Source organism: Macaca fascicularis, chromosome 12 (assembly GCF_037993035.2).
Source record: "Macaca fascicularis isolate 582-1 chromosome 12, T2T-MFA8v1.1".
In the NCBI taxonomy this organism is placed as follows: domain Eukaryota; kingdom Metazoa; phylum Chordata; class Mammalia; order Primates; family Cercopithecidae; genus Macaca; species Macaca fascicularis.
Window position 1 is genome coordinate 35,549,231 of NC_088386.1, and position 23,611 is coordinate 35,572,841.

Genomic DNA, 23,611 nt, shown 5'->3' on the forward strand with positions numbered 1-23,611 from the left:
AGCCTGGTCAACACAGTGAAACCTCATCTCTACTAAAAATGCAAAAATTAGCTGGGCCTGGTACGGGCGCCTGTAGTCCCAGCTACTCAGGAGGCTGAGACAGGAGAATCGCTTGAACCCAGGAGGCGGAGATTGTAGTAAGCCAAGATCACACCACTGTACTCCAGCCTGGGTGACAGAGCGATGAAGTGAGATTCAATCTCAAAAAAAGAAAAAAAAAAATAGAAAACTCAAACTGACAATTAAAAGATTGATGGCCTACTTAGGTTTACTTATTTGTTTTTGTTATTTTTTAATTTTGTTGAGACAGGGTCTCACTCTGTCGCCCAGGCTGGAGTGCAGTAGTACAATCACTGCTCACTACAGTCTTGAATTCCTGGGCTTGAGGGATCCTCCTGCATCAGTGTCCTAAGGTGTTGGGATTACAGGCCCAGAAGTTTATTTATTATTTTGTCCAGTTGCTTTGTATACCATATAAACAGATAAACAGTGGGAGATGTTTAGTTACTTTCCTGAGATCACAGAGCTAGGAATTTGGAGACTTTAGGTATCATCACAAAGCCTATACCCTCATCACAAATTCTATTCCACTCTTACAGAGGGATTCAGAAAATAGGACCTTACAATGCAATTTTATAATTTTTTTCATTATGTGTATATATCCTTCCCATAGAAGATTTTCATTACACAATAATCATGACTAAAGTGTGGAAGAAATGGTTATCATCAGTATTGGATTCGTGTTTCCCAAAATTCCTGTCCCATGTCAGGAACCTGGACCCTCAAAACACGAGGTTATTTGTAAATCAGACCTTATTTAGAAAGACATAATCAAGTTAACATGAGTTCTGCTTTAGAATGGAATCTAATCCAATGACTGGTGTCTTTATGAGAGGAGGAAAGCTTGAATACAGAGACAGGCACAGAGGGAAGACAGATATACATGGGAGATGCCACGTCACAGCAGAAGCAGAAATTGGGGTGATGTATCTGCAAGACAAAGAACACCAACGATTGTTGGCATGCACCAGAAGATAGAAAGAGGTCAGGGAGGATGCCCGCTAGAGATTTCAGAGACAGCATAGTCCTGCCAGCACCTGTATTTCAGACTTCTAGGCTGCAGAGCTTTCAGAGAATACATTTCTGTTGTTTTAAGTCATTTAATTGGTGGTACTTTGTTACAGCAACTCCAGAAAACAAATAGACCATCTAATGATAACTTATACATGTAGAGAGATTAATATATGTGTATATATGTATTATTTCTATAATTATATATAAATATATAAACATTTGCATAATAATCTAAAAATAAAAATACTGCCTTTTTATGATAGAAAAGTCTGCATTGTTACTGTATTTATTATTTTTCTATAAAATATTTTAAAAATCAGCTTATATAATTAAAAGGTGCAGTAATATAGTCATCATAAATTTCAGTTCATAAGATTTTAACAGTTATTTTAAAATTTCCTGAAAATAGTAAAGTGATTTGTACTTAAAAATATGCATTTAGATTTAATAAGCAGGTCTTAATTTTTGGTGCCATTAATTCTCTTTATTTGTGTATAGCTTTTAAAATTGATATATAATAGTTGTACATATTTTGGGCTACATGTGATATTTTGATACCTGTATACAATGTGTAATATCAAATCAGAATAAGTGGGATAGTCATCACCTCACACATTCATTTTTTTCTTAGTGTTCAGAATACTAGAATTCTTCTCCTGTAGCCATTTTAAAATATACAAGAAATCATTGTTAACTATAGTTCCTCCACAGTACTATCAAATATTAGAAATGATTTCTTCTAACTAGAATTTTGTACCTGTTAACCAAAGCAAGTCTTAACTTTTATGCCATTAATTTTTCCACATATATTTCTCATTGTAAATTGTACTAGTTTTCAATAATTAATTTCTTGAAAATATGGTTTCTGAAATGCAGATTTTAAAATAAAATCTAGAAAGAAGTAGAAAATCTAAACTAGAAACCTGGACTAAAGGAATTTTAACTTGGTTTTTAGCTTGATTCCTGACAACATAAATGTGTCTTTCTGACTTAAAAGTCAAGAACTTTAAAATCTAAGAAACTCAAAAGCCTCTTAACTATGTAAGTGTTGGCATAAAACACTGCCTTCTGTCAGATGAAAAATTTAGTATAGAATTAATCATTCCAATTGTTTTAGGATGGATATTCATTTGTAATGCATAATTTAAATGAAAACTACCAAATTACAGACATAACACAGGAAATATTTGGCTTCTGAGCATTTTGGGAAAACTTAAGGGCAGCAATGAACATAAAACTTCCAGAAGAGATCACTTCAAAGGCTTTTCCCTCTCATGTTAGAAAATTTCTTTTTACTCCAATTCTCTTTATTTTTAGCTGGAAAAAAAAATGAGTCTGGGAAAGAAGATGAGAACAAGATTTCAGAAAGCTGTGAGAAAATAACCATGATATCATCATGCCTTTTCTGGATTAAGGTGAGAACAGAAAAAATAATTTGCAGTGAATATTGAATACTGCAGAAATGTATAGAAATAATGTGAGACTATCAAAAATCATCAATTTTTAATTTCTTCTATTGCATAATATGTTTTTGTTGGTATTCTTTTAACAAGTATGGTTAAATTTCAAAATACATAATAAATAGTTTCTCTCTCTCTCTCTCTTGTTGGAAATACAGAGCAAATAACACTTTTTGGCACTACCTGATCCATTATTCCCCGATATTTTACTGTGTATTTTCTACAGGCAAGGCTATTCTCCTACATAAACAAGACAACCGTCAAAATCAGAATATTATCTTTGATATATTACCATTATCTAATTAGCAGGGTCTATTCAGGTGTTTCCTGTTGCCCCAATAATGTCTAATCCAATTCAGAATTTCCTGTTACATTTAGCTGTAATGTCTCTCTAATCTCTTTTAATCTGGAACAGTTCCTTAAATTCCATGAGTTTGACACGTTTTCAGACTACAGGACAGCTTTTTCTTTAGAATATTTGTCTGATGTTGCCTTATGATTAGTTTCAGAGCTGCATTTTTTGCAGAAACATCACAAAAATGATGCTATATTCCTCTTATTACGTCCTATCCAATGGCTTACTCTTTCCAGTTCTCTCATTATTAATGATATTTATCACTTGTTTAAAATGTTGTATTCTAGTCTTCTCTATTATAAGGTAACTCTTTCCCCCATTTAATTATGGGTATTTTGTGAGAAGGTATTTTGAAATGCTGTAAATATCTTATTCTCCATCAGAATTTCAAATTAATTTAATTTTTAATCTCCATTATGCTATGGTTTCCTATTTCACTCATTGGATTATAATGTGTTATTATAATTATTTATTTAATTCTCAAGGTATGTCAGATTTGGCCAGTGGGAGCTCATTTAAACTGGCTTTTGTATTCTTTGTATATTTCCTTTGAGCACTTTCTTATGCTTTTGTGTTCTTTTGTATACATCCTTTGAGCACTTTCTTGCCTAATGTCACAAGAATTCTAGTTTCATTTTATGCTTTACCTTCACAAGCCTTGAAACCAGCCATTTCTGCAATTCCTTTTGATCATTTCTTAATGAAAAAAGAGTATTTAGAAACAATATTCAAATACTGGGTGGGTTCATTGCTATTGGGTAAGCAATTGTTTCCAAAGACCATGAGTGAAGATAACATAGGAATAAATGTATTTATTTACATATATATTAGTTTATTATCTATCTGTCTATCTATCTATCTATCATCTATCTATCATCCTTCTATCTTTCTATGTGTCCATTCTATCCAACCATCTGTCTATCTATCCAACCATCCCTCTCTCTACATTAAAAACCATACGTCAACACCAATACTTCAAATCTCAATCCAACACTAAAGGTTTATTCTAATTTTCTTCCTTTTCATATTTATAACTAACAACTTTGGCAGTGAGAAACATATCTTTAATATTTACCTTATTTACTGTAAGTAACTCCTTTATATGGAAATGTAATATTTACTTTATTAACTTTAACTTCTTTGTATGTAATGAATGTGCATCTACCCTGCTATCCTTTTTCTGGGGTAGGCACCATATCTCTTTGATCAAGCCCTCATGCCTTATTTTAAGCCCCTAAACTGTTTGAAAGTCCTTCTCACCCTGCTTGTTTTCTGGAATCTCATGACAATTTGCACCTTTATGTGGTGTGAAGTTTTGGTAAGTGTATAAAATGTTTATGGCCATAATCTGGCATATCTATAAGCATACAGACTGTATCTTCCCTTGGAAATCTTTCTTGTGTTAGGAATTTAGCCTAAATAAATATTCTCACTTGTACACAAGATGTATGTAAAATAATTTTTTTACAGATAAAAAGTACAAACTGCAAAAAGCCCTCAGTATGGAAAGTGGAAAGCTACACATAAAAACACCCCTACACATACATATATATGTAATGCACATATGTAGATAAAAGCATATCTCATTTTCTTGCACCTTCTTCATTGTGCTTTGCAGATATTGCATTTTTTACACTTGATCTTAGTCAAAAGGCTGAGAAGCAACATATTTTTTACTAAGTGAAGGTTTCTGGCCACACTGCATGAAGCAAATCTGTCGATGTAATTTTTCCAACAGTATGTGCTCACTTCAGGTCTCTGTCACATTTAGGTAATTCTCACAATATTGTATCTGTTATGGTGACCTGTGATCAGTGATCTTTGGTGTTACTATTGTAATTGTTTTTGGGTTCCATGAACTGTGCCAATGCATTAACTGGCTGTTTTCCCACTTACCTCCCTCTCCTATAGCCTCTCTGTGTTCTCTGAGACACAACAATATTGAAATTAGGCCAATTAATAACCTTAAAATGGCCTCTGAATATTCAAGTGAAAGAAAGATTCACATGTCTCTTGTTTTAAATCGAAAGCTAGGAATGATTGAGCTTCATGAGGAAGTTGTGTCTAAAATCATGATAGGCCTCTTGCATCAAACAGATAGCCAAACTGAATGCAAAGGCAAAGTTCTTGAAGGAAATTAAACGTGCTACTCCAGTGCACACAGAATGATAAGAAAACAAAACAGTCTTCTTGCTGATATGGGGAAAGTTTGAGTGGCCTGAATGGAAGATAAAACCAGCTGTAACACTTTCTTGAATCAAAACATAATCCAGACCAAGACACTAACTCTTTTAATGCTGTGAACTCTGAGAAAGGTAAGAAAGCTGCAGAAGGAAAAAATGATAGCTTGCAGAGTTTGGTTCATGAGTTTTAAGGAAAGAAGTTATTTCCATAACATAAAGGTGTAAAGTGAAGCAGCAAGTGCTGATGCAGAAACTGCAGCAAGTTATCCAGAAGATCTAGCTAAGATCATTGAGGAAAGTGGCTACACTCAACAGCAGACTTGCAATATAGACAAACAGCCTTATGTTGGAAGAAGATACCATGTAGAACTTTCATAGCAAGAGAGAAAAAGTCAATACCTGTCTTCAAGGATACAAAAAACAAACAAACAAACAAACAACAACAACAACAAAAAAAAAAACAGACTGACTCTCCTGCTAGAGGCTAATGCATCTGGTGACTTGAAATTGAAGCCAATGCTCCTGTACCATTCCAAAGACTCTAGAGCCCTTAAGAATTATGTTAAATTTATGCTGCGTGTGTTATATAAATGGAATAACAAATCCTGGATCACAGCACATCACTTTGCAGTAAACCTATTGAGTATTTAAGCCCACTCTTGAGACCTACTTCTCAGAACAATGATGTCTTTCAAAATATTACTGGTCACTGATAATGCATCTAGTCACCCAAGAGATCTGATGAATATGTACAAGGAGATTAATGTTTTCTGCCTGCTAACCCAACATTCATTCTGCAGCTCATGGATCAAGGAATTATTGTAACTTTGAAGTCTCATTATTTAAGAAATACATTTTGTAAGGCTAGAGTTGCCATAGATAGTGAAACTTCTGATAGACCTTGGTTAAGTAAGTTAAAAACCTGGAAAGGACACCATTCTAGATGCCATTAGGAACATTCATGACTCGTGGGAGGGAGTCGAAATACCAACATTAACAGGAATTTGGAAGAGATTGATTCCAACTCTCATAAAGGGTAAAAAACCTCAGTGGAGGAAATAACTGAAGATGTGGTAGAAATAGCAAGACAACTAGAATTACAAGTGGGACTTGAATATGGGACCGAATTTTTGCAATCTCACGATAACATTTGAAGAGATAAGGAGTTGCTTCTTATGTATGAGCATGGAAAGTGGTTTCACGGCCAGGTGCAGTGGCTCAGGCCTGTAATCCCAGCACTTTGGGAGGCCAAGGTGAGCAGATCACTTGAGGCCAGCAGTTCAAGAGCAGCTTGGTCAACATGGCGAAATCTTGTGTCTACTAAAAATACAAAACTTAGCTGGGCATGGTGGCACACACCTGTAATCCCAGCCACTCGAGAGGCTGAGGCAGGAGCATTGCTTGAACACGAGAGGCGGAGGTTGCAATGAGCCGAGATTATGCCACTGCACTCCAGCCTGGACGATACAGTGAGACTCTATCTCAAAAAAAAAAAAAAAAGGTGGGGCGGGGAGTGCTTCTGAGATGGAATCCACTCCAAGTGAAGATGCTGTAAACATAGTTGAAATGACAACAAAACATTTAGAATATTCTATTAATGTAGTTACTCAAGCAGCTGCATGGTGTGAGAAGATTGCCTCCAATTTAGAAAGAAGTTCTACCATGGATTAAATACTGGCATGAAAACAAACATCATTGCATCCTACAGAAAAATTTTCTGTGAAAGGAAGAATCAATCGATGTAACAAAACTCCACTGTTGTTGTGTTTTAAGAAATTGTTACAGGTACCATTAACTTCAGCAATTACCACCCTGATCAGTCAGCAGCCATCAGCATGGAAGCAAGACCCTCCACCAAGAAGAACATTGCAACTCTCTGAAGGCTCAGATTGTTAGCATCTTTTAGCAATAAATTGTTTTTAATTAAGATATGTACAGTGTTTTTAGACACAATGCTATCGTATACTGAAAGGAGCTGGGCACATTCCTCAGCCCCTGGCTCAAAACTCCCTGAGCCCAGTACAAACACCACCTGGAAAGTCTCCGATAAGGAGACAGCCATTCAAGGTTACTGAAAGCGCGGGAGCCAAAAGAATTTCTTTGTTCCCCTGCAACTTTCGGGCTATAAAAAGCAAACGCTCGCATTGTTCGGGGCCCTCTTGTATACTGTGGAATGGAGGGACCAAGTTCGAACTTGTAGTAAAGATCCTTGCCGCTTGGCTTTGACACTGGATTCTGGTGGTCTTCTTTGGGGAACAAACGGTCTGGGCATCACATCTGGGGGCCCGTACGGGATTCCCCAAGCCCACCAGACCCCTGGTCAACAGATCTGCTAGGATCGATCTACTGATAGGTGAGCTGGCTTGTCTCCGTTTGTCTGTCTGTGTCTGTATGTCTGTTCTGAATCTGAATCTGTGACTCGCGAGGTCTGAAACTGGAGCTGGCACAGTCCTGGCGGACGTGCTATAGGACGGCCTGTGGAGGCCAGTGGGAGACGTCCCCTGGCTCTCGTCTGATCTAGCTGTCTCTGACCCCGGTTCCCGGGCACGCGCATGCGGTCTGAATTGCCCCGGTTCCCGGGCGCGCGCGTGCGGTCTGAATTGCCCCTGTTCCCGGGCACGCGCGCGTGCGATCTGAATTGCCCGGGTCCCTGGGCTTCCGGCTTCCGGGCAGGCACGCGCGATCTGAACCGCCTTGGTTCCCGGGCTTCCGGCTTCCGGCGCGCATGTGGCCCCGGTTCCCGGACTTCCAAAGCACACCTGCGACTAGATATCATTAATAAGTCAGATCAGATTTCCTTTACAGGGATTCTAACCCACATTCCTTTACAGGAAGAGACACAGAAAGTGAGAATGAGTGAGAGAGAGAGACCATAAGAGATAGGAGAGGGAGAAAGGGAGAAAGTGAGAAGGGAAATCGGAAAGAGAAAGGGGAGGAAACGGCAGACGTGGAGAGTCAGAGAGGGAAATCAGAAAGAGAAAGAGACTGAGTGTAAAGGAGAGAGGACACGGGATGACAGATAGAGGGAGAGAGCAGGCGGACGGGAGGCGGCCGCCGCACCCAGACCCGCCCCCGGGCTGAGTCGCAGGAGGGAGCAGGCGGAGGGGAGGCGGCCGGCACTCATGAGCCCGCTGAAAGGGAAAGTAACTTTGAAGGGCCTGCGGGGCGGACGCGAGGGCGCACTTCGCGGACTAGCCCCCCCCCCAGCCGCCTGACTCCATGGTGGCTTTACCCCTTCGGGAAATAGGACCCCCAGATGACACAGGAATCCCCAAGCTCCAGTACTGGCCATTCTCCACCAGTGATCTGTATAACTGGACGACTCAGAGTGCTCGGTTTTCAGACAACCCCCAAAATTTACTGGCTTTACTAGATAGTGTCATGTTCACCCACCAGCCCACTTGGGATGATTGTCAGCAGCTCCTCCGAATCTTGTTTACCATGGAAGAGCAAAAAAAAAAAAAAAAAAAAAGAATACAGGTAGAAGCTAGAAAGCTGGTCCCGGGGGACAACGGTCAACCGACTGCCAACCCTGACCTCATAAACGCGACCTTTCCTCTGACCAGGCCGGCGTGGGACTACAACACGGCAGAAGGTAGGGGACGGCTACACCTTTATTGCCAGACTCTAATGGCAGGTCTCCGGGCAGCTGCTCGCAAGACCACTAATTTGGCCAAAGTATATTCTATTCTACAGGGAAAGACAGAGAGCCCAGCTACCTACTTAGAGAGATTAATGGAAGCTTTTAGACAGTACACCCCCATAGATCCAGAGGCTCCAGGAAGTCAGGCAGCTGTTGTAATGTCTTTCGTAAATCAGCCAGCCCCAGATATTAAAAAAAAAAAAACTCCAGAAATTAGAAGACTTGGAAGGAAAGCGGATTCAGGACCTCCTTCAGATAGCCCAGCAGGTTTACAATAACAGAGATACTCCAGAGGAAAGGCAATTTAAGGCCACTGAAAAAATGACCAAGGTCCTGGCAGCAGTGGTACAGAAAGAGCATCTACAGCCAGAGTACACCCAACCCAGGCAGCCCCCTAGGCATGATAATCTGAGAAAAGACCAATGTGCCTACTGCAAGGAGGCTGACCATTGGGTAAGAGACTGCCCCAAAAAGAAACAACGAGGACAGGGACCCCCTAGGTCTATACCCGTACTAGTCACTCAAGATAAAGACTAGGAAAGATGGGGTTCGGATCCCCTCCCCGAACCTAGGATAACTTTGCAAATAGAGGGGTCCCCGGTCCAGTTCTTGGTCGATACGGGAGGCTTAGGACTAGCAAAACCATCCTGCTTTATTTGTTGAACTTAAACCTGGGGCAGACCCCGTGTGGGTACGCCAATACCCGATGCCTCTAGAGGCCAAAAAAGGAATTGCCCCGCATATCCGCCGGCTCCTTGACCAAGGGGTCCTTCACTCATGTCACTCACCCTGGAATACTCCATTGTTGCCGGTACGAAAACCTAATAGTGGTGAATACAGACCTGTACAAGACTTAAAAAAAAATCAATAAGAGGATTGTAGACATACATCCAACTGTGCCTAACCGATATACCCTCCTGAGTACCCTAAACCCTAAACATCAATGATACACTGTTTTAGATTTAAAAGATGCTTTCTTCAGTTTGCCTTTAGCCCCTTAGAGCCAAAAGCTCTTCACCTTCGAGTGGAATGACCCTGATAGGGGCATAAGTGGCCAACTAACATGGACCAGACTGTCGCAAAGATTCAAAAACTCTCCTACCCTGTTCAATGGAGCCCTCCATGAAGACCTGGGATAACTTTCCTGCCCCCAACGACCTTAAACCCTGCCTCGCTGCTGCCCAACCCAGACCTGGACACCCCACTCCATGACTGCACCGAGATACTAGCTCAGGTGCACAGAGTTCGAGAAGACCTGCAAGACCGCCCACTTCCTGATGCCGACCTCGTCTGGTTCACTGATGGGAGCAGCTTCATGCATCAGGGCCAGAGGTACGCTGGAGCGGCAGTGACTTCAGAGACTGAGGTAATCTGGGCGGAACCCCTGCCCCCGGGGACATTGGCCCAGAAGGCCGAACTGATAGCGCTCACCCAAGCTCTTACCTTAGGGGCGGGGAAAAAGCTGACGGTATATACAGAGGGCCGATATGCTTTTGCAATGGCGCATATACATGGGGCCATTTACAGGGAGTGGGGGTTACTGACGGCTAAAGAAAAAGAAATTAAAAACAAGCAAAAAATCCTAGCCCTGCTAACAGCCCTATGGAGGCCAGAAAAGTTAGCCATTGTGCATTGCCCAGGGCATCAGAAACTAACTACTCCAACTACTCAAGGCAACTTTCTGGTGGACCAAACTACAAGAAAAGTGGCGAAGGCTCCCAGCCAACTCCTTGCACTCCAGCTCCCTGACCCGGGCCCCCGGGACTTGCCATATTTCCCTGATTATTCAGAACAAGATCTCCAATGGATTGACAAGCTTCCCCTGAAATAGATCCAGAATGGGTGGTGGACTGACACTAATGACCAAACCATCCTACCAGAAAAATTAGGACAACAAGTGTTAGAACACATCCACCGAACCACCCACCTGGGTGCTCAGCGGATGATAGACCTGATCAGACGCTCTAAGCTCAAATTCAGACATACAGCCGAGATGGCCAGCAACATTGTGACAAGTTGCAAAGTCTGCCAGCTTAACAATGCCTACCCCCAATCCCAGGCTGCAACAGGAACAAGACTCAGGGGAACCAGGCCCGGTATCTACTGGGAAATAGATTTTACTGAGATAAAGCCAGGAAAATATGGGTATCGGTACTTACTTGTCTTTGTAGATACTTTTTCAGGGTAGACTGAAGCATTCCCCACCAAGAAAGAAACTGCTCAGGTTGTAGCAAAGAAAATCCTGGAAGATATCCTCCCCAGGTATGACTTCCCCGTCCAGATAGGGTCAGATAATGGGCCGGCCTTCGTCGCTAAGGTAAGTCAGGATTTGGCTTCCATCCTTGGGGCAAAGTGGAAACTACATTGCGCTACAGGCCCCAGAGTTCAGGACAGGTAGAGAGAATGAATCGGACCTTAAAGGAGACCTTAACTAAATTAACTATGGAGACTGGCGCTAATTGGGTGGTCCTTCTCCCCTATGCTCTGTTCCGGGCCCGTAATACCCCTTACAGACTGGGCCTTACCCCTTATGAAATTATGTATGGCAGACCCCCACCCTTAGTTCCCAGCCTAAAAGATGATCTGCTCAAGTCTGAAACAGAAAATGTCTCTGAACTCTTATTTTCCCTACAAGCCTTGCAGAAAATTCATCAAGAAATCTGGCCCAAGCTGAAGGAACTATATGAGACCGGTCCCCCGCTGACACCCCATCCATACCAGCCGGGAGACTGGGTCCTGGTCAAGCAACACCGACAAAAGACCCTAGAACCCAGGTGGAAAGGACCACTCCAGGTACTCCTAACCACACCCACCGCCCTAAAGGTAGAAGGCATCGCGTCGTGGATCCACTATACCCACGTCAAGCCGGTGGACCCAACCTCCGACCTCCTGGGACCAATCACGGCTGCGGCTGAAGCACCAGACACGTGGACTGTGGACAGAACTAAAAACAACCCCTTAAAACTCACCCTGCGCCGGCAGCATAGCTCACTGCAAACATGCAGTTAGGTAGTCTAACCCTAACGTTAGTCGCCCTAGTGGCCGCTGGAGAAATCACAAAACCAGCTCTTAATCCCTTTGTCTGGAGATTCTGGCTTTATGAAAACCGAACCCACCCTGGACAACCTCATAAGCCTGGGAAATTATTGGCCAGTGCTGATTGCCCCTCCTCAGGGTGCAACAGCCCAATTCTACTAAATTTTACTGGTTTCCAAATAGCCAAACCTATGACACCAATAATATGCTTTGAGTTTGATCAGACTAAATACAATTGTAAACACTATTGGTGGCACCAAAATGCCGGCTGTCCTTATAACTATTATAACATCCATAGACCCCGTTATTGGGGAGAGAGAAAACAGTTAGACCCTAAGTGGCCCTTCCATCATAGACGGGATAGAGACTTTTCATATACATGAATAGTTAGAGACCCCTAGAACTCCCGCTGGACCACGCCTCAACATGGGGCTGTATACTACTCCCCCTCCCCCACATGGCCTAGCAGTCACCTCTATATGTGGCGAGGCCTAGTGCAAGTACTGCCCCAGTCCACGGGAATATCCAACGACAAGAAAACAGACTAACAAGACTTACGTCCTTTCTCCTGGTTAAAGTTATTACAGGAAGGACTAGAACTTGCTAACCTTACAGGACTTCACAGCCTGTCTGGCTGCTTTCTGTGTGCCACTCTAGGGCATCCACCGCTAACCGCTGTCCCTCTGTCATGGGGATCCTCTACCTTTGCCCAAGCTAACAACCTCCAAAACCTCTCATATGCTCCTATCCTAAACGTGCCCCTATACCTAAACCCCAGTCAGGAGAAGCTTCCCTACTGTTTCTCAGAAACCAATTCCAGCCTCTGTAGCATCACTACAACGCCCCCTAATATCACCTTAAGGGCTCCATCAGGCATATTCTTCTGGTGTAATGGAACCTTATCTAAAAACCTACCTAGTCCCTCTGTTAACAACCTACTGTGTCTCCCTGTCACATTAGTTCCCCGGTTGACTCTACTAACTGCTGGCGAGTTCCTAGCGTATACCGGTAACTGGACTAGTGCTGTTATTCACCCAGACCCTAGACTGAGACCTGCACGAGCCATATTCCTCCCCCTCATTGCAGGAATCTCCCTCACCGCATCCTTCATTGCGGCCGGACTGGCGGGGGGAGCCCTAGGTCACACCCTCATAGAAAGTAACAAGTTATACCAACAATTTGCTGTTACTATGGAGGAGTCGGCTGAGTCCCTTGCCTCCCTTCAGCGACAGCTCACGTCCCTAGCTCAGGTAACCTTGCAGAACCGGAGGGCCCTAGACCTACTCACTGCAGAAAAAGGTGGTACATGTATATTTCTAAAAGAAGACTGTTGTTTCTACATAAATGAATCAGGACTTGTAGAGGACCGGGTCCAACAGTTACGCAAGTTAAGCACTGAAGTAAAAACACGGCAGTTTGCTTCAGCTGCAGACCAATGGTGAAATTCCTCTATGTTTTCTCTGTTAGCCCCCTTCCTTGGACCCCTGCTAAGTTTACTATTTCTGCTTACCATAGGACCTTGTGTTGTTAACAGAATTTTACAATTTGTTAGGGAGAGATTTGACACCGTACAACTCATGGTCCTCAGAGCCCAATACCAACCTGTAAACGCTGAAACAGAATCAGACTTATAAGACCCAAGATTGGCTCTAAAGATACCTGAAAAGAAAGGGGGAATGAAAGGAGCTGGGCACATTCCTCAGCCCCGGGCTCAAAACTCCCTGAGCCCAGTACAAACACCACCTGAAAAGTCTCCGATAAGGAGACAGCCGTTCAAGGTTACTGAAAGCGCGGGAGCCAAAAGAATTTCTTTGCTCCCTGCAACTTTCGGGCTATAAAAAGCAAACGCTCGCATTGTTCGGGGCCCTCTTGTATACTGTGGAATGGAGGGACCAAGTTCGAACTTGTAGTAAAGATCCTTGCTGCTTGGCTTTGACACTGGACTCTAGTGGTCTTCTTTGGGGAACAAACGGTCTGGGCATTACAATACTAAATAGTATAAATACAACTTTTATATATACTATAAAACAAAAATTTGTGTGACTATTTTACTGAGATATTTACTTTATTGCATGCTCTAGAAACAAACCTGCAATATTTCTGAGGTATGAGGTTCTGTATGTATACACATACACGCACACACACATTCACCTACATACATACATACATTAATTGACTATAAACACCCATTAAGATAGTGATAGAGAAAGGCAGTAAAGATGTACATAGAAATAGAAATGGAATAACTATAAACAATAATATAAACATAGATATACATAGAAATAGAAATAGAATAACTACAAACAATGACAGCTGCAAACAAAACTGTAGGTAGATACGTAGATAGATATGAAAGCATCAAACTGAAAACGTATTATGATAGGAAAATATTCACAAGTTCATACAGATATAATTTTGATAGACACATAAAGCATTCATTTCTAATTTAGCTAGATTGAACCTCTTCTTGCTTGTCTTTACTTCTTCACCTTTGCTGTCTCATGCCCTCCTTCTGTCTGGACCACACTGTGTATTCATCTGTCCTCTCCCCATCCCCACCCACCAAGGAATCCCAGGAGAATTTACCAATTTGGCAGAATCTTTCACCATGTTATTTAACCTGGACTCGTTCCACCTGAAAATATCAAGTGCTCTAAAAAATTGCTTTTTTTTCTAATGTAAACAAGCAATGTAAGGCATTTCTAGAGAATTACCTAGTAATTATTTAGAATCAGTTCAACTTGAACTAATTATAGCACAAGAAGATTCCCTTTCTGAGACCATATTTTCATTGTAAAGATCCTTTTCATCCTTAACCCATCATCCAGAGGCAAGTGCAGAGGCAGCATTAGGGGAAGCTAAACTTGCATCAGACTCTTTTGTGCTGATAGGATTCTATATTGGTTGACTGCATTGTGTTTAGTAAGTTCTTACTCAAAGTAAGCAAATAAGTAAAGCAAAATAACTAATATGCATCCAGCAAAATGTAGTGCATATAATGCCCTGCATTTATTTATTCTCTGATGCTTATTTAAGTACCGCTTTAGCTCCAGGAGTTGGCAGAATGGCTACTTGAGGAAGATTTCCTAGAGGACCGGAATTACCTGGATGTCACATGCCACCAAAACTTTTCCTTTTTTGAATTTTAAAATGTGGAGTGGCAAGCTCCACAGAAAATCTTCGCTAGATTCAAAGCATAACATATTTATTCTAATATGCAATCCTCTCCTTTCAAATTTCTTTAGCATATAAGGACATCTGTTTTCCACCCAAGAAAATTTAATATTATAATTAACTATAGTTTTAGCAGTTTGGTGAAATATAACTTTCTCTGATGGCTCTATAATTGGAAAAAAAAAATCTATTTAAGTCTCTCATTCCACCCATTAGGAAAAATTCACTCGAAACTGTTCAGGGAAATTTCATTCATTTAAAGGCTCTTCTTCCTCCTGCTTGAGGATGTGACTATATTTCCTGGGATGTATTGGTTTAAGTATTGGTCTGGTGGGTTTTGGAGGGAGGAAGTTCCTGATTTTATTCATGATCTTCCTCAAAGATGTGCACATTGGAACAGACTCAATTTCATCCATCCTATCATTGTGGTTCCTTGTAGGTAATTACAGTGTATTTACCTGTATATACAGTGACTATATATATATATATATATATATAGAGAGAGAGAGAGAGAGAGAGAGAGAGAGAGAGAGAGGAGAGAGAGAGAGAGAGAGAGGTCAGAACAAATAAAATATATATATTATTTCAACAAATAAAAACTATATATCACCAGATTTCAGTATCTTTTAGCTCCTCATTGCTGCTCTTATGCCACAGGAAGCATATAACTACACTGGAATTCTGAGGTTATGCCAAGCCCACCTGCCATCATTGCCACCTTTCCCATTCAGTGATTTCCAAGGGCTTCACACATATGATGAGTAGCTATCTTTCTAATGCTTAGAAAATCCAGACACATTGAGGAAATCTGTTTTCCACCACTTCCCAGCAGAATGCTAGTTGGGAGGAGAACACAGGTTTATTTTCAGAGTCATCAACTAACATGTAATACTCTGGGTTCTATTAATACTTTTTAGCTTCCCCCAGGCTATGTTAATTTCAACTAGTTAAGGTAGTGGGAGACGAAGCTCCACGTCTGAGAGATTACAGCCTGTTCGCCATCAACTTGTAACTTGTAAAGGTCAAGAAAAGCAAAAGTCAAGGATGTTATTATGTTTTTCTAAGTCTTTCTGTTTGGCAAAGAATAATGTCTTTCAGAGTTGCCACTGGCAGGAAGGAGGGTCCATTGCAGAATAAAGAGAAAAATTCCAACAGGTAATATTTTAATATCTTGCTTCACACTTAAAGAATCTCTATAATGAGCAATAGAACACTTTTCCCCTTGCTGCCCTTTAAGACTGTGTTTGTGTATATCCTCAAAGCTACTAAAAGATGAAAACAAAACAAAAACAAAAAACTAGAGACTGTTATTTGCAGTTTTCAACCTAAAAATGCTAGAAAAAGGGCCAATACTGGGTTGTGCTCTGGAAAGTAAAAAAATGTCTTGAAAGCCACATTCCTCCTCTTCACTACCTGACTCCTACGACAGGGGCTGTGGTAGTGATGACAGATGAATAACGAAACCAATACTTTCCTAAAGAGTTTTTAAAAATATGCTGATTCCAGGACAACAGCTCAGAATTACATTATTATAATATTCAGAAAAGAGGCAGGCTAGTCTTTTTATTTAATAAGAAATTCAGATGATTATTTTCTTCCATTTGGAATATTCTACTCTAGACATGAGATTTTAAAAACTGACTTTTAAATATGAAAAATAAGATAACATCCAGTAGACAAGGCTTATTTCAGGCCCAATTTGGATTACGTAAAAAATCACTCAGAGGGATCATTATAATGGATTTCAGAAAATATTAGTAATTCCATTTCTATGTTTACACACTAAAGAAAATAGCATAATAGCATCGATCAATGTCCCTAAAAGTTTATATTTTAAGCTCCACAGGATCACCCATATTTCAAGAGATTACTTCTGTCTTTTCACTTCGGATATCTAACAATAAGTACTCTAGAGCAATCACGAAAATATACTTTAAAGATTTATTTTAACACATTTTGTAATCTTTGGGAGGGAATGTTTCCTAATTTAAGAGATTAGCATATTTAAACATATAAACTGTATAACTTTCTTTTGACAGAAATCTTAAAAATATAAAGGACAAATTAAAAATTGCAAAGCAATATTCAATAATATGTGTGCCACAGCTTTAAAAGTCTAAATATAAAATAAGCTTTATAAGTCAATAATTTTTAAAGGTCTACAACCTAATAGGATAAAAGAGAGAATTTTGGCTGTGTGCGGTGGCTCACACCTGTAATCCCAGCACTTTGAGAGCCTGAGGCATGTGGATCACTAGGTCAGGAGTTTGAGACCATCCCGGCCAACATGGTGAAACCCCATCTCTACTAAAAATACAAAAAAAAATCAGTCGGGTGTGGTGGCAGGCCCCTGTAGTCCCAGCTGCTTGGGAGACTGAGGCAGGAGAATGGCGTGAACCCAGGAGGCGGAGCTTGCATTGAGCAGAGATATGCCACTGCACTCCAGTCTGGGTGACAGAGACAGACTCCGTCAAAAAAAAAAAAAAAAAAAAAGATAGAAATTTGAACCATTAATCTCTGATGGCAACCGCTAGAAACTGTGAGTAGTCATGTAATCTAAGGGAATGCCAGGCACCTAGGTTTGAAATGGAGATACCTGGGATCTACACAGATGTGGAAATAAGAGAAAGAGGTAGAGAAGCAGAGTGAGGGCAGGACATGACTAGAATGAATGAATTGCAATGATTTTATTGGTCTCTTTTTTAGTGTGCTCCAGGTTCACATTTTAGTCAAGGAGTTTATGATTGACTCACTTGTCTAAGCCTTGAATAGGAATGGGCTCAGCAGCTGATTAAACTATTACCTGATAAGAGAAAGGACTAATCTACAGAGGTTAATCAGGAAGATTACAGAAAACAGAAATTAATGCCAGGCAACCAAAAGTTACACATTTTCTGCAAAGGACACAAACCAGCATTTCATAAAGGAATAAATGCAAGTAGCCAATAAAGTAACAAAAAAATGTTCCAGTACTGGGCTCAAAGAAATACAGAATTTCAACACAATATTTTTGATACTTGAAATTGTAACATATAGAAATTATTAAAAATACTGCCCAGGGTGACAAATGGGTTGTCTCATAAATTTACATGGAATATAAAATATTAAAAACTTTTTAAAGCCCAATCTAGTAAACTTAAATGTGCATATCATCTTATTCAACAATTTTATTTCTAGTACAGAATTAAAATGGAATTATTTAAAAACTGGAAGGAAAGAAAGAAAAAGAGAGAGAAAGGAAGGAAGGAAGGAAGAAAAAGAAAGAAAAGAGAGAGAAAGAAGAAAGAAAGAAAGAAAGAAAAAAGAAAGAAAGAAAATAAAGAAAGAAAGAAAGAAAGAAAAGAAAGAAAGAAAGAAAAAATGGAAGAAGGAAGGAGGGTGGGGAAGAAGATAAGAGGGGATATGAGTAATAAAAATGAAACTGAAATATCGAACAATGATTAATTTGTTAAATAATATTGTTTGAGGAATTCTTAGTGGTTATTAAAATCAATGTATTCAACAAATATCTATTGAAATTTTCCTAAACCAGACAAGATACTAATAAATTAATGCTATCCTACATCTATTGGCATGGAAAGATACTCATATACCTCTATCTATCTATCTATCTATCTATCTATCTATCTATCTATCTATCTAATATGTACGTTTTTCTTTTTCATTCATTTTTTCTCATAATATATTTTAAGTATAAATATTAGTGACAAATAGCAGGCATAGTATGATTTAATTTATGACAAAAATGTACAGCTTTGATTTACACAGACATCCAAAGTTTTGCATGAATTATTTGTACATGCTGGGATGCTGCTATTTTTATTTTCTTCTTTATGTGATGCCAATTTTCTTTTCAATCAGGCTCACCATTCTGCCTTGTACCTCCTGGGAGACATGTTATGTGCCAGTTTCTTGTGTTTACCTCCTTGTCTACTCTGTTTGGCTTTGAGGATTGATATATTCTTGAGAAATGGTATTCAGAGTTTTGAGGGGCATGAGAATCAGGCAAGGTTTGTCTACAGTTAGAATTTGTAAATGAGCCCCAAAAGCCTGACAAAAGCTGAGCTCATATAGGTTTTGAATAAAATTTTTTACTCTTTTTTTTTTTTTGCTTTACTCTTCTCCCCTGACTTTGTGGTTGCCTTCCCTTTGAAACCTCTCTTCTTTCTTCTAACTTTTTTTTCTTACATATTTCTTCACTTCACACTTCATTCTCCTTTTTTTTTTAAACCCATATTCCTTAACCTGCAGTAATCCTATTCAAATATTGCATCAAATTACAAAAATTAAGATCATTTTATATCACATAGACTTTGCAAGTGTGTTTTTCTCTAATGTAACAATTGTTTAAAAATGCACTAACAAGGGTCAGTCAGGGTGGCTTATGCCTGTAATCCCAGAACTTTGGGAGGCCAAGGTAGATGAATCACCTGAGATCAGGAGTTCGAGACCAGCCTGACCAACATGGTAAAACCCCATCACTATTAAATCCAAAAAAATAGCTGGGCATGGTGGCACATGTTTATAATCCCAGCTACTTGGGAGGCTGAGGCGGGAGAATTGCTTGAACCTGGGAGGCAGAAGTTGCAATGAACCAAGATTGTGCCATTGCACTCCAGCCTGGGTAACAAGAGCAAAACTCTCAAACAAACAAACAAAAAAGAAATATACTCACACATGTTCCATGACATTCAGAAAGGCCAAACATCAGGTGCTTCAGCAGACTGTTCAGGTTCCTCTTGTCAAAAAAAAAAAAAAAAAAAAGAAAGAGAAAAAACTGAGGCTTTTGACCACTCTTATATTTTGACAGCAACTTGACCTTGAGGAATCAAAGTAAAATGATTTATAATATAAGTCCATGTGGATAGGGTAGAGGAAATGCTGCTCTCTTAGCATGTTAAGGTAAGAGATTGGTACATAAAAACCCAAGACAGAACTAAGTTTTTTAAAGAGAAACATGAGTTCCTCATTGAGGTCAAAAACCGAGGGGGGCAGATTTTCCATAAATACAATTAGTCTTTAAAGAGTAAAAAACCTGATTCAGATTTTTTAATTGTCTAGATTTAAGGTGTACAAAATGCTGTTTCAGTAGACATATAGATAGTACAAATAATTACTACAGTCAAACAAATTAACAGAACCATCACTTTCCATATTTACCATTTTTTGTTTTAGAGGCAGAGTTTCTCTGTTGCCTAGGCTGGAGTGCGGTGGTGTGATCATAGCTTGCTACCATCTCAAACTCCTAAGCTCAAGAGATCCTCCAGCCTCAGCCTCCCAAGTAACTAAGACTACAGGCACATGCCACCATGCCTGGCTAATTTTTCAATTTATTCTTTGTAGAGATGGATCTCACTTTATTGTCCAGGCTGGCCTTGAACTCCTGGCCTTATGCTATCCTCCCACTTTAGCCTCCCAAAGTGCTGGAATTACAGGCCTGAGTCATTGTGCTCAGCCCATAGTCACCATTTTCATGTGTGGTAATATCTATTCTCTAATAAATTTCAGCATAAAATACAATACAATATTACAGATTTAAATACTCAGAGAGGGAGAGCACCAAGAGCAGAAGGGCTCATCTTTCTTCCCTGGATCATTCACAGATAGTCACAGAGATTGCTGGAGTCAGGAGCAGCAGAAAAGGAGCTGGAGCCCTTCTCTGCCACATGGAAATCAAGAGGCATAGCTGGGCAAGGAAAAACTGCCTTACTTCTCAGTCCCACCAGCCTGGGAACACTTCTTCTCTTGGAACTTTTTCTAATACTTTGTTGCTTTTATAAAAACTGAGGCTTGGTTAATGGATCTTTTTCCCCAAGCTCAAAAGATGACGTAAGCCATGTCCACTATCTGGTCATTCACCTCTACACACCAATATGTTCCGGATGTCAACACACACCCCTTTGATTAGTCCTTTATGTTAAATTTGCAATTCACTGGAAAAAGTTGATGAAGACCAATATGTTCCGGATGTCAACACACACCCCTTTGATTAGTCCTTTATGTTAAATTTGCAATTCACTGGAAAAAGTTGATGGAGACTAATTAAATTACTTCATTAGGGAAAAGTAACTGACTGTGAGGAAGGGCACGCGTTGGGCACTCTGGAGAGTCAAGTTTAGTTGAAGGGCATTGGGATGTGAGAGATGAGGAGAGAGTGAAAAAATAAGACAAAGCAGGCAAGTTTTTTGGAGACATTGAAAAAATCTATGGAGTGTTCACTGAGCGTCTCTAAAAAAAAAAATGAACCTGAGACAATGGTCTCCTGGTGTTATGAGAGGGATCAAGACAGCTAAAATAAAGTTGTCACTTCATTATTGTTTACCCCACCCCCAAATACAAACTATTGTATTAAATCTTTTTCATTTGAGACATCAACTGTGGTTCATTTTTGTTTGTTTGTTTGTTTGTTTGTTTGTTTTGAGACAGAGTCTCACTCTGTTACCCAGGCTGGTGTGCAGTGTCACGATCTCAGCTCATTGAAACTACTGCCTCCCAGGTTCAACCAATTCTCCTTCCTCAGCCTCCTGAGTAGCTGGGATTACAGGTGTCTGCCACCATGCCATGCTATTTTTTGTTTTGTTTTGTATTTTTAGTAGAGGGAGGGTTATACCATGTTGGCCAGTCTGGTCTCGAACTCTTGACCACAAGTGAACTGCCCGCCTTGGCCTCCCAAAGCACTGGAATTAAAGACATGAGCCACTGCACCTGAAAGGTTCATGTTTTTTTAACTGTTACATAGTCTCCTTGTGGAGACCGATGTCAAACAAATAGACACCAAAATAAATGTAATCATGCATTTTAAAAAATAAAACAGAAAAGAAAATAACTAAAAAAAAACTAACAAGGGGATCTACTTTAGGTTATGGGAGGGGCAGAACACATTTTGATGTAAAATCAAAGGCTTCAACGGCTAGTCCTCAGTCAATTGCTCCTCAATATTTATTACTTGCTCTGACAACTTCCTCATGAACTAAACTTTTTCTCTCTCTTATTTCCTGGGTATGTTCACCTGCTTTTATTTAAAATTTAACATGTTCAAAAGTCTTACCACCTTCCCATATATTTTAGTCCTTATGTTACTGCTATAATAGGATACAGACTGGTAGTTTATAATAAAAAGAAACTTATTAACTCACAGTTCTGGAGACTGGAAGTCAAATATCAAGGTGCTGGTGTCTTGCAAGGATCTTCTTGTTATGTCAAAACATGACAGAACAAAAGAGGGAAAAAAGAAAGGGAGCCCATAACTAAAAACTCTCTTATTAAGGCATTGAATGCACCCATGAGGCTGGAGTCCTCATGACCTAATAACCCCTTAAATGTCACACCTTTTAATAGTGCTACAATGATGATTAAATTTCCACATGAGTTTTTGAGGAAACAAACATTCAAACCACGGCATCCTACAAATCTTCTCTTCTTTGTTTTTCTGTCTCCCATATTTGTACAATTTCAATTTCTGCATTGTCTTAGAAAGCCACAAACTTCAATTCATTTTTTACTATTAGACAAATTTGGGCTACTACTATTTCTATAAACCACAAATAAATCTGGTTTCTAACTCTTCCCAACTCAATTCATCCTTACTACTCAGCTAAGTAAATGCTTACCCACATTCTGGCTTGATACTCCCTGTTTAAAAAGCTTCAGTGGTTAACACATATCAACCAAAACTAATATCCAACATCACTTATGAATTATCTATAACTATTTTTCAAATGTAATTCCACAAGTCCTCTATGATCTAACCATATTGAACTGCTTGTAGTTTGTCACTTGCGCTCTAAAGCTTTCTGCCTACCTGATTTTTGCTCAGTCTTATCTCTCCAAGGAACATATCCTACTTTTCACCTTTTCTGCTTCCTTATCCCCATTTCCTGTCATTATCTTAAATTTCATATCATCTATAAAGAAATTCTTGGTGCCTCTTGATAATAAAATTTCTCTGTTAAAACTTTTTGTGTTTTTTTTTTTCTTTGTACAATTTACATGGAATTTTTCATATGCTGTTTATGTGATTTTGGCAGTCTCTCATTCCTCCTTGACTTTTGGAAATCTCTTACTTATTTGTATGTTTCTTAGTGCCTATAGTGGGTGCTCAGAAGTGCATCAAAATCCTTCAAGGACATTTAATAACATGGGCAGCAAAATTACAAAAGCCAGCATCCAGAAATTAATACAGAGTGGAAATTCACCTTGAGTTGAAAAGCCTTGCATTCAAAGAGAATTCAACATCATACTTGTGTAGTGAAACTTGTAAAGTGTTTTCCTTCCAGAGTAAGCTTAATGATTAAGCACTTTGCACTTCAGAACTGCATCATTGCACATGCTGGAACTAAGCCAGGGAATCGGTTAAGCAGATCTTCAGTTTAACCTTGCTATACTCTCCGAAATCATTTGACAAGCTGAGAACTTCCCCAGGTTGATCTATTTCACCTAAAGTAATGACTGGAGAACTACAGTAACCTCAGAATAGAACATATAGAAGAATTCTATCCCAGAGACCTTTTATTGTCCCTCTTTGTCATTGAGTTCTACTTGCACAGTAAAATCTGTTATTTCACTCCTCATTAAGTAATGTTTTACACACTTATATAAATATGGTCCAAACCTCTTAACAGAACATCCAGTACTTAAAAATGAAATTTTCATCACATCAATTTCTTATTTCAAAATAGAAAAATAG

The 23,611-nt window shown here is 39.7% G+C and overlaps 1 long non-coding RNA gene across 2 annotated transcripts in view; it reads right to left on the reverse strand.

Annotated features, from left to right (window-relative positions):
* LOC135966424 (uncharacterized) overlaps window positions 1-23,375 on the reverse strand; it is a 46,619-nt gene extending 23,244 nt beyond the window's left edge. Inside the window, exons 1-3 of one of the 2 annotated variants that reach the window (XR_010579747.1) lie at window positions 23,166-23,375; window positions 22,062-22,115; window positions 19,601-19,663 (exon numbers count right to left, since the gene is read on the reverse strand). This is a non-coding gene — a long non-coding RNA (uncharacterized lncRNA). Of the gene's footprint in view, window positions 1-19,600; window positions 19,664-22,061; window positions 22,116-23,120 lie in introns of both variants that reach the window. The other variant, XR_010579746.1, reaches the window with a different exon arrangement.
* Window positions 23,376-23,611: the final 236 nt, after the last annotated feature.